This window comes from Pseudophryne corroboree, chromosome 2 (genome assembly GCF_028390025.1).
Source record: "Pseudophryne corroboree isolate aPseCor3 chromosome 2, aPseCor3.hap2, whole genome shotgun sequence".
NCBI classification, from domain to species: domain Eukaryota; kingdom Metazoa; phylum Chordata; class Amphibia; order Anura; family Myobatrachidae; genus Pseudophryne; species Pseudophryne corroboree.
Genome location: NC_086445.1, coordinates 520,578,607 through 520,588,273, shown reverse-complemented (window position 1 = coordinate 520,588,273; position 9,667 = coordinate 520,578,607). Strand labels below are relative to the sequence as shown.

Genomic DNA, 9,667 nt, shown 5'->3' with positions numbered 1-9,667 from the left:
CTGTAACCGCAATGTGTGATATAAAAAAATAATATATATATATATATATATATATATATTTATTTTGATTTAAATTAATATTTTCTGCTGTGTCATCCTAGTATACATCCAGGGACTGCAGCTGCTCCGTCCATCTAGGGGAGTTCTGTAAGTCCACCCAAAATAAAAGACATAATTTTTAAAAAAATATATTTTGTGCTATTTCCATTTATTGTCCATTTCAGGGTGCTGTGTCCATAGCTCATATTCTTATGTTATACTTATTATCCTATTTTCATAATTCTTCTTATCACCACACTGTGATTCATTCAAATTAATATTAATAATAATTATAAATTAACGAAATTTTAAATAAATTCATATAAATAAACTCTCCACACTTATATAGTGAACCTTCTGCATATCAAATATGTCTTTGTGGAACAGAAGAATTTGATCCAAAATAAATAGAATGAAATTAATAAAATCTAAAATATTGTCTTTTTTAATTCTTGTTTGCCTTAATCATCCTTTTTCTCACCTTCTGCATATCAGATATATCTTTGAGGAACAGAAGAACTTAATCAAAGATAAATTAAATAAATTGAATCTAAAATACTTTCTTTTTTATTCTTCTTTGCCTTCATCATCTTTTTGTGAACTGAAATATTGAGCCATGCTTAACGTGTCACTTTAAAAAAAAAAAAAAACATTCTTCTTTTTTTAAATATTTTGTCCTTCCAGTATGTACATCCAAGGGCTGCTGCTGCTCTGTCCAGTTACCACGGTGCAACCTTTTGGCCTAAACTGGATAAAAACTAGGGGCCTAACTCAGACCTGATCGCTCGCTAGGTTTTTTTTTGCAGTCCTGCGTTCACGTAGTCGCCGCCCACAGGGGAGTGTATTTTAGCTGTGCAAGTGTGCGATCGCATGTGCAGCCAAGCAGTACAAAAAGATTTTGTGCAGTTTCTGAGTAGCCCAGGAGTTACTCAGCCACTGCGATCACTTCAGCCTGTCCGGGACTGGAATTGACGTCAGACACCCGCCCTGCAAACGATTGGGGCCACCTGCGTTTTTCCAAACGCTCCCAGAAAATGGTCAGATGCGACCCACAAACGCCTTCTTCCTGTCTATCACCTTGCGATCGCCCGTGCGAATGTATCCTTCGCACAAACCCATTGAATATAAGCGAACAGCTATGTATCCGTGCGACGTGCCTGCGCATTGCGGTGCATATGTATGCGCAATTCTGACCTGATCGCAGCTGTGCAAAAAACGCTAGCGAGCGAACAGGTCTGAATTACCCCCAATATTGTGAGCTGTGAGGTGTTCAGAATAGACTAGAAATGAGTGGAAATAAGGGTTATTGAGGTTAATAATACTGTAGGAACAAAAACAGGCCAAAACCTTTGATTTTAGCTGTTTTTATGATTTTAAAAAAAAATACAGATCCAAAACCATAACCCGCAAGGGCAGTTTTGGCAAAACCAATACATACAATACAATCCAAACACGAACGAGATACAGATCCAAAACTAAAACACAAAACCCCAGTCCATCCCGGTACACAACTCAGAAGTTAACCAAAATGCACTATATTGGGGGCACATTTTATGCTTGCGATTTAGATGCACGTTTCATCCAACTTTATATGAGCCCCATTTTGAGGTCCTAATGTTTTCATGCAGCTCAATCATCTTAACCTACGGTTGGCTACAGTGGCGGCTGCTGCACACATTGCATGGGGGGGGGGGGTTAGTTAACACATATGTAATGCATACCTCTCAACTTCTAAAGACTCCGAAGTGGGATCTGTTGTGCCTGCGACCGAAAAGGGGTGGGGTCTCAGAAGGAGGGGGCAGGGCCTCACGGGGGCCTCACTGCATGACCCCCATTTTCATCATTTTGGGGGGGTGCCCCGCGCTATCCGAGCAGCTGAGCAACCTCCGGTTCACCTCCCCGCACTGTTAGATGCTGTGCGCATGCACATGGCATCCATTCAGTGATCACCAGCTGCTTTGCAAAGCAGAGCAGAGGTAATCACAAGCTCTTCCACCCTGCCGTCCTCAAATTCCCCCTCCCTTCCCTAGTCCGTGGGACACTGTGACTTGTGGGTGAGTGTCTGAATAGTGGGACTGAATAGTGGGACTGTCTGAATAGTGGGACTGTCCCGCTGGAATCAGGATAGTTGGGAGGTATGGTAATGTAACATGTAATATACAGTGGGGATTGAAAGTTTGGGCACTCCAGGCAAAAATTAATTTTAATGTGCAAAAAGAAGCCAAGAAAAATGGAAAAATCTCCAAAAGGCATCAAATTACAGATTAGACATTCTTATAACATGTCAAAAAAAGTTTGATTTTATTTCCATAATTTACACTTTCAAAAGAACAGAAAACAAAAAATGGCGTCTGCAAAAGTTTGGGCACCCTGCAGAGTTAATACCTTGTACTGCCCCCTTTGGCAAGTATCACAGCTTGTAAACGCTTTTTGTAGCCAGCCAAGAGTCTTTCAATTCTTGTTTGAGGTATCTTCGCCCATTCTTCCTTATAAAAGTCTTCCAGATCTTTGAGATTCCTGGGCTGTCTGTGACGCACTGCTCTTTAAAGGTCTATCCATAGATTTTCAATTATGTTGAGGTCAGGAGATTGTGAAGGCCATGGCAAAACCTTCAGTTTACGATGTAATCCACCGTGGATTTTGAGGTGTGTTTAGGATCATTATCCATTTGTAGAAGCCAGCCTCTCTTTAACTTCAGCTTTTTTACAGATGGCATCAAGTTAGTGTCCAAAATTTGCTGGAATCTTATTGAATCCATTTTTCCTTCTACTCGTGAAATGTTCCACTGGCTGCAATACAACCCCAAAGCATGATTGATCCACCCCCATGCTTAACAGTTGGAAAGAAGTTATTTTCAATAAATTCTGTGCCCTTCCTTCTCCAAACGTACCTTTGCTCATTCCGGCCAAAAAGTTCTATTTTAACCTCATCGGTCCACAGAACTTTATTCCAAAATGCATCAGGCTTGTCTATATGTTCCCAAGTGCGCTAATAGTGAAAATGTAGTTACACAAATCTTCCAGCGGTTAATTCGTCGGAAAATGTAGACTGGAGGATATTTAGATCTGGGGACCTGTAACAGACACCCCTCACCAAAAAGTCACCCAAACAAGAGGCCAACAGGCCAATTAATAAAAAGTTTTTTTTAATAACATATATTTGAACATATGAATTTTGGTACACAATTCAAGATATAAAATTGTATCAATAAAACACAGCCACAACCAACATGTTTGTAGGATGGAATTCTAGATACTCCCTCACCTTTTTCAAGGTGCGAGCTCAAAGGGAGTATCTTCACAAACTAGGGTGTGATTTTCTGACTGACAAACCCAACGCGTTTCGTCTGATCGACTTCATCAGGGGTAACTTGTTTGGGGAAAAAGATAATGTTCTATTTGAGAAAAACTGCTATTATGAGATAGGGAAATTATATATACATATATGTGTATATATATATGTATAGACACATATATATTTTAAGTATGTAAAACATTTTTTGTATATATATACCTACCACATATAGGGAAAAGGATGAATTGCACTTGATAAATTCTTATGGCAGATCGTAACCTAAAATATAAATAGCACATTCTAAGATGTGTTTATTTGATGGAACTACTAGGACATTTTTATTATTAATATCCATTTTGATGTTACAAATAGTGACTAAGACATACCTCTAAATAGGGATTAATCAAATTCTCCTTTATTAGAATTTAATGGGTACAGCTCCTATATTCGTGCTTCTAACTGGAGCTTAAGTGGTTATCCTTTATGTATATATAAAATCTATAGAATAGTGTTTTTGTAAACACTGCCTGATGGGAAGAGAAAGAAGATTAGATGGAGGCCATTTTTAATGGTTTCCCACCTCATAATTAATCCTAAAAAATAAACGGAAAAATAACATACCTTATAACTAATCAATTCCTCCAGGGCCGTCTAAAAAATCTTAATCATAGTCCATTGGGACTGTCAGCAACCATATATTGGCGTTTTTGCAGACTGCCAAAGAAATATGCAAATATTGGTATTTATATAAAAATATTTGTCCATGCAATTTATTACATGGTCAAGCCGATTATATTATAGATATACCTAAAATGTGGTCTTCTACTCTTATGGTGAAAATTATTTCTTTTTTCAATGTTGACTCACGTAAAATTCTGAAAGCATTCAATTTTAGTTTTTAGTGTAAGGTGTGTCAGTCATAGAAGATCACTAGCACATATATGAGTGTACATACCAAAGCTTATATGGCTGGTTTGGTAATCACAAGGGTAAAAGAGATGCAGCTTCCTCAATAAGTTTCAAGGAATAGATCCTTTCAAAGAAATGGAAACATTGTTGTTGTCAAAATAAAGGGCACAGTAACAACCATAGGGATAGTAACAATTTACAATAAGTTTCACAGAGTAAATTTTTTTTTTTTTTTTTTTCTCCCTTACAGGAAAACTATCATTATTTATAAGGAGGCACAGGTCTCACAGATAGCTAAATCCAAACTTTTAACAGCAAGAAAAATCTCAACTCCTCGGTACCAGACCGGCAAAAGAATTACATTCATAGTTAATAGTTAAAGCCTTCAAAAAGTGAAACAAATAGAAATGATGTGAGGACTCACCCTGGAGAAGGTTTGGCTGTGTTTGGAAATCACAGAATGAAGTGGTAATTGGTGCAGCTGTTATTTAAGCTGCTAGCACAATTACATCACTTCCTTTAATTAGATAACTCTTAATAATTAGATCAGCCTGAAAAGAGCCAAAAAACTTTATTTATAAATCCATATTTCTCTTCTATAGGGATCCTTAGGTGTTAGTAATTGTTTAATGTGAATTAAATGTTTATTTTATACCTTGAACAGATCTTTAGCCACTTTAAAAGTGCTAAATTACTTACACCTGATCGGACAGGCATACTTCCAGTATGCGTTCCAATCTGCGTTTCACCTACTAATTGGTTAAATAGTTCCCCCTGCTCGATCTTTCATTTCATAAATAAGAGTCAGAGAGAGGGCTATCTTATTGGTATAGGCTCTCCCTCGAGCCGCACCTCTCCTCTGACGCATACCGCGTCATGGGGCGTGTCCTCCTATTCTGCCCCACCTCTTCTCACCAATACTGGACAGGAACGTAATGGGGTATGTCCTCCTACTCTGACGCACCACGCGTCATCAATCCTGGGTGTGCCGATTCGGCTTCCAACCATGCGTGTGGCGTATCACAGAGGTTGCTAAGCGACACAGCACGTGCATCCCGACGCGCACTGTCATGTGATCTCTATCTACATGACAAAAACCGCGTCTTGGTGTCCTAGCAACCTCTAATGTCGGTCTGTGGCGTCCTGGTGTCCCAGCAGCCTTTGATATCTGCTTAAGGCTCAAATGGTGTTATCCCCTAGCAGCCTCCTCGGTCAGCAAACCCATATACGAGACATTGCCTGTTAGTTTCCCCTCCCCACTGATCCAATATGTATACATGATAATCAATTAATAAGCACTATATTCTCAATTAGAGATGGATGTTAAATTTACATGTGCATATTATTATTTTACCATTTCCAGGGTACTATGGGAAACGTAGTAGAATTCCATAGCAATTATTTGTTTTTATTTTTATTTCTGACATGGGTTTTCTTAAAAATATGTTAGCTCATCCACCATTGGTATTCTAATATAAATTCATGACTATAATGTAATATTTTACAATGAAATAAAAAATAAAAATATAAATGTATAAAAATAAAAAAATATAAAAAATATAAAAAAAATAATAAAATTAAATAAAAATAAAAATAAAATTAAAATAAAATTAAAATAAAAATAAAATTAAAAATAAAAAATAAAAAATGAATAAAAAAATATAATAAAAAAAAAAATAAAAAAATTAAAAAAATAAAATAAAAATAAATAAATGAAAAATTTTTTTAAATAAATATAGAAAATAAATAATAAATAAAATTAAAAAAAATAAATAAATAAATAAAAATAAATATAAATAATAAAAATAAAAATAAAAAATATATAATGAAATAAAATATTAAATTAATAATTAATAAATTCAAATATGAATGTGTCCCATACTAAGGACCGTGAACCACTGTGATTGTGCTAATGTGTGAAACTATCATATGTTTCTATTATAATAACCTACTTATTCTAAATATCTTTTAAGTGATATATTTTTCAGATGATATATTTGATTTCCTACTTTTATAATAAATTGTGTGTTTTTGTCTTTTTATGGTGTCTCATAGTCTGATTTATCTCATAGTGCAACCTGTATACTACTTGAATTCGACTATAGATTAAATGTGTTTCTTGTGTAATAAAGTGAAGTAAATGATGAAAAAAAAAAAAAAATTTAATAATCCTCCATCAGTTCAACTCTTCATTTCTTGAGGCTTCAACTTTACATTAAATGCATTTGAATTTTAAAGCCCAATAGTAAATAAACAAGTAGACAGAAGAAATATGTCAAGAATAATCTCATGAAAAATACATGACACCATGATTTATGGGCAGTATGCTATAATTCTCCATAAACTAAATGTTTATAACCTAAATGTAGCCCTACCTATGGAAATTGAAAAGGAAAAAATTTAAAGAAATGACACAATGTCTATATTTTCATTAAGGCCATTTGGATGGAGAGTATTAAGGGTGAAAATCCAAAAAGATTCTCTTCTTGAGAGCAGACGTTCTTTAGCGCCTCCTCTAGGGCCTAGTTTAATCAATTCCAATATAGTAAATTTCAGATCTTTCACATTGGAATTATGAATTTCAGAAAAATGACGAGGTAAATTGTGATTAGTCACTTTATTTTTTATACCTCGCAGATGCTCCTGGATTCTAAGTTTGACATTGCGTTTTGTTTTGCCTATATACATTAGGTTGCAGCTACAGGTTATTCTATAAATGACACACTCACTGTTACAGTTGACTCTATCTTTTAAGGTGTATTCCATTCCATTTTCATGTTTCCAGGAGAAAGTGGATTTCTCCATATGCTTGCAGCATATACACCTATTACACGGGAAACATCCCATAGTTTTTTCCAACAAAAAATTTAATTTTGGTTGAACAGTGGATTTCTTAGATTTTAATGTACTTGGAGCTAAAATACTTTTCAAGTTTTTTGCCCTTCTGAAAACTACTTGTGGTTTGGAAGGAAGTGAAGGTCCAAGAATTGGATCTTTTAATAGAATTGGCCAGTGTTTATCTAGTATTTTAGTAATTAAACGGTTTTCTTTGTTGAATTGGGTTATAAAAGGCCTGCATTTAGGATCCCTTTTCTTTTTGGGAATTGGATTTGGAGATAGAAGATTCACCCGATCTATATTACTTGCCTTCTGTATGGCTTCTTCAATTCTGATCTGATCATATCCACGTGCTATAAAATTTTCCTTCAGTGCATTAGCTTGTACTATAAAGTCACTGAAGGTGCTACAATTTCTCCTCAACCTGAGGAACTGAGAATAGGGGACTCCTTCAATCCATTTCGGATGGTGGCAGCTTGATGTTGGGATGAAATTGTTTGCATCGACTTCTTTGAAAAAGGTCGATGTTTCAATTTCCTTCCCTACTATACTTTCTAATTTCAGATCTAAATAATCTATCAGACTTGTATTAGTCTTAAACGTAAATTTTAAATTGAAAGGATTAACTTGAAGGTATTCCATAAACTGTACTACACTTTCTTCGTCTCCTTTCCATATAAAAATCAAATCGTCTATGTACCTTCGATACAGTTTGATATGGCTTTTCTCATATTCAGATCCATATATGAAAGAGTCCTCCCATACCCCCATCAGCAGGTTGGCATACGATGGGGCAAATTTGGTCCCCATCGCAGTTCCCTGCTGTTGGAGGTAATAGGAGTCCTCAAACCTGAAATAATTATGTTTTAGTATAAAATTTATACTCTCCAAAATAAATTTGGTTTCTACCTCTGATTTTTCTGTATCAGCTACCAGGAAAGATCGCACTGCTTCAATACCTTTCATGTGGGGTATAGAGGAATATAAGGCTTGTACGTCAATAGTAAGCCATCTTTCCTCAATGCCCCACGTATATCCATCTAACGCCTGTAACAGGCTGGTAGAATCTCTCAAATAGGATGGTAAGGTTTTCACGTAAGATTGTAATTTTAGATCGATATAATGTGAAAGATTCGCGGTTAAGGAATCTATTCCCGAAATGATTGGTCTTCCGGGGGGAGACTGTATGTTTTTATGTACTTTGGGAAGATGATAAAAAATGGCGGTAGTTGGATGTTCTACCCATAAGTACTCAAATTCCTTTTTGCATATTACATTGTTTCTTTGTGCATCATATAAAAGAACTCTTAAATTTTCTTTGAAGCTTTTAGTGGGGTCATCTTCAAGTTTAATATACGTTGATGCATCATTAAGTATATTATATGCTTCTTTGAGGTAGTCAGTTCTGTCCTGTAGGACTACAGCTCCCCCTTTGTCCGCACTCCTAATAATGATATTATCCTCTTTTTTAAGGTGATTTAGGGCTTTTTTCTCTTCTGGGTTTAAATTAGAAGTATACTTATTGTTTTTTATTTTTAGTTCCCTGAAGTCGTCTTTAACTGACTCGTAAAAGATATCGACATTACTTCCCCTCGATTCCACCGGGTAAAACTTAGATGGAGGAGCTACTAGCGGTTTTTGTAGTTCTTGTGTAACCGAAACTGAAGGATGTTTCAAAAAGTGTCGCTGCAATGTAAGAGACCTAATATATTTATTTAGGTCGATAAACAAATCGAACTTATCCGCATGTTGGTCAGGTGCGAATTTCAGTCCTTTATTTAATAGCGCTGTTTGTGGTGCGCATAGTTCTCTACCTGAGAGGTTGATGATCCCGGTTTTTGTCCCATTTTCAGATGAAACAGTGGGCGTCTTTTTTTTGGGGATCTTTCTCCCCCCTCTTTTGCCTCTTCCATTCCAAGGCCTCTTTTTCTGCCTTGGGGTGTGGCTGAATCTATACCCTCTCCTAAAAAATGGTCATTAGGTCCATTTGGTGAAGGTGACCTAAGAGTTTCATATTTGTTAGTATGGAAGAAGGTGTCATATCTATTCGAAGAATAGCGCCTTCTCCTCTGGTCGTGATGAGAGTTAGTTCTATTCCTATATTCATTCCTGATGGGGTATGGAGAACGGTAAGACGGCCTTCTCCTATCTCCATATCCTTGATAGTAACCATCCCTCCTCCTAGGATTCATTCTTTGATCATTTCTGTGATTATATCTCTCTTGTTGGTATACATTAATACCACGGTTATGGGCATGATGTGCGGCAGGGTTATCGTTCTGTCTCGCATTTTTTGCCCAATCAAAGATTAATCCTTTCTGATAATCTTCCTTATCCCTAGAGAATTTGTGCTTTTTTCTCGAGATGATTTCCCTTTCTGTTATATCAAGTTGGTTTTGAAGTTTACCAACATCATATATAAATTCCTCACTAGTTTCAAATTTAATAACTGATGTCTCTAGTTTCATTAGTTCCTCCTCTAACTTAGTTAGATCCCTTTTCCTTTCTGATATTAATAATCCCATTAATTTCTTGGAACAATCTCCTAAAATATCGTTCCAGATTTTCATAAAGGGATCACTTTGTA

At 35.9% G+C, this 9,667-nt stretch overlaps 1 long non-coding RNA gene across 2 annotated transcripts; it reads right to left on the bottom strand.

The window, feature by feature from the left end:
* Nucleotides 1-3,219: 3,219 nt before the first annotated feature.
* Nucleotides 3,220-4,692, bottom strand: LOC135050933 (uncharacterized). Of its 2 annotated transcripts, XR_010241931.1 has the most exons (7): nucleotides 4,667-4,692; nucleotides 4,289-4,366; nucleotides 4,141-4,208; nucleotides 3,955-4,047; nucleotides 3,720-3,860; nucleotides 3,557-3,612; nucleotides 3,220-3,408 (listed from the first exon to the last, which is right to left on the bottom strand). It is a non-coding gene; the product is annotated as an uncharacterized LOC135050933 (long non-coding RNA). The 2 variants fall into 2 exon arrangements; XR_010241930.1 differs by having other exon boundaries at nucleotides 3,720-4,047.
* Nucleotides 4,693-9,667: the final 4,975 nt, after the last annotated feature.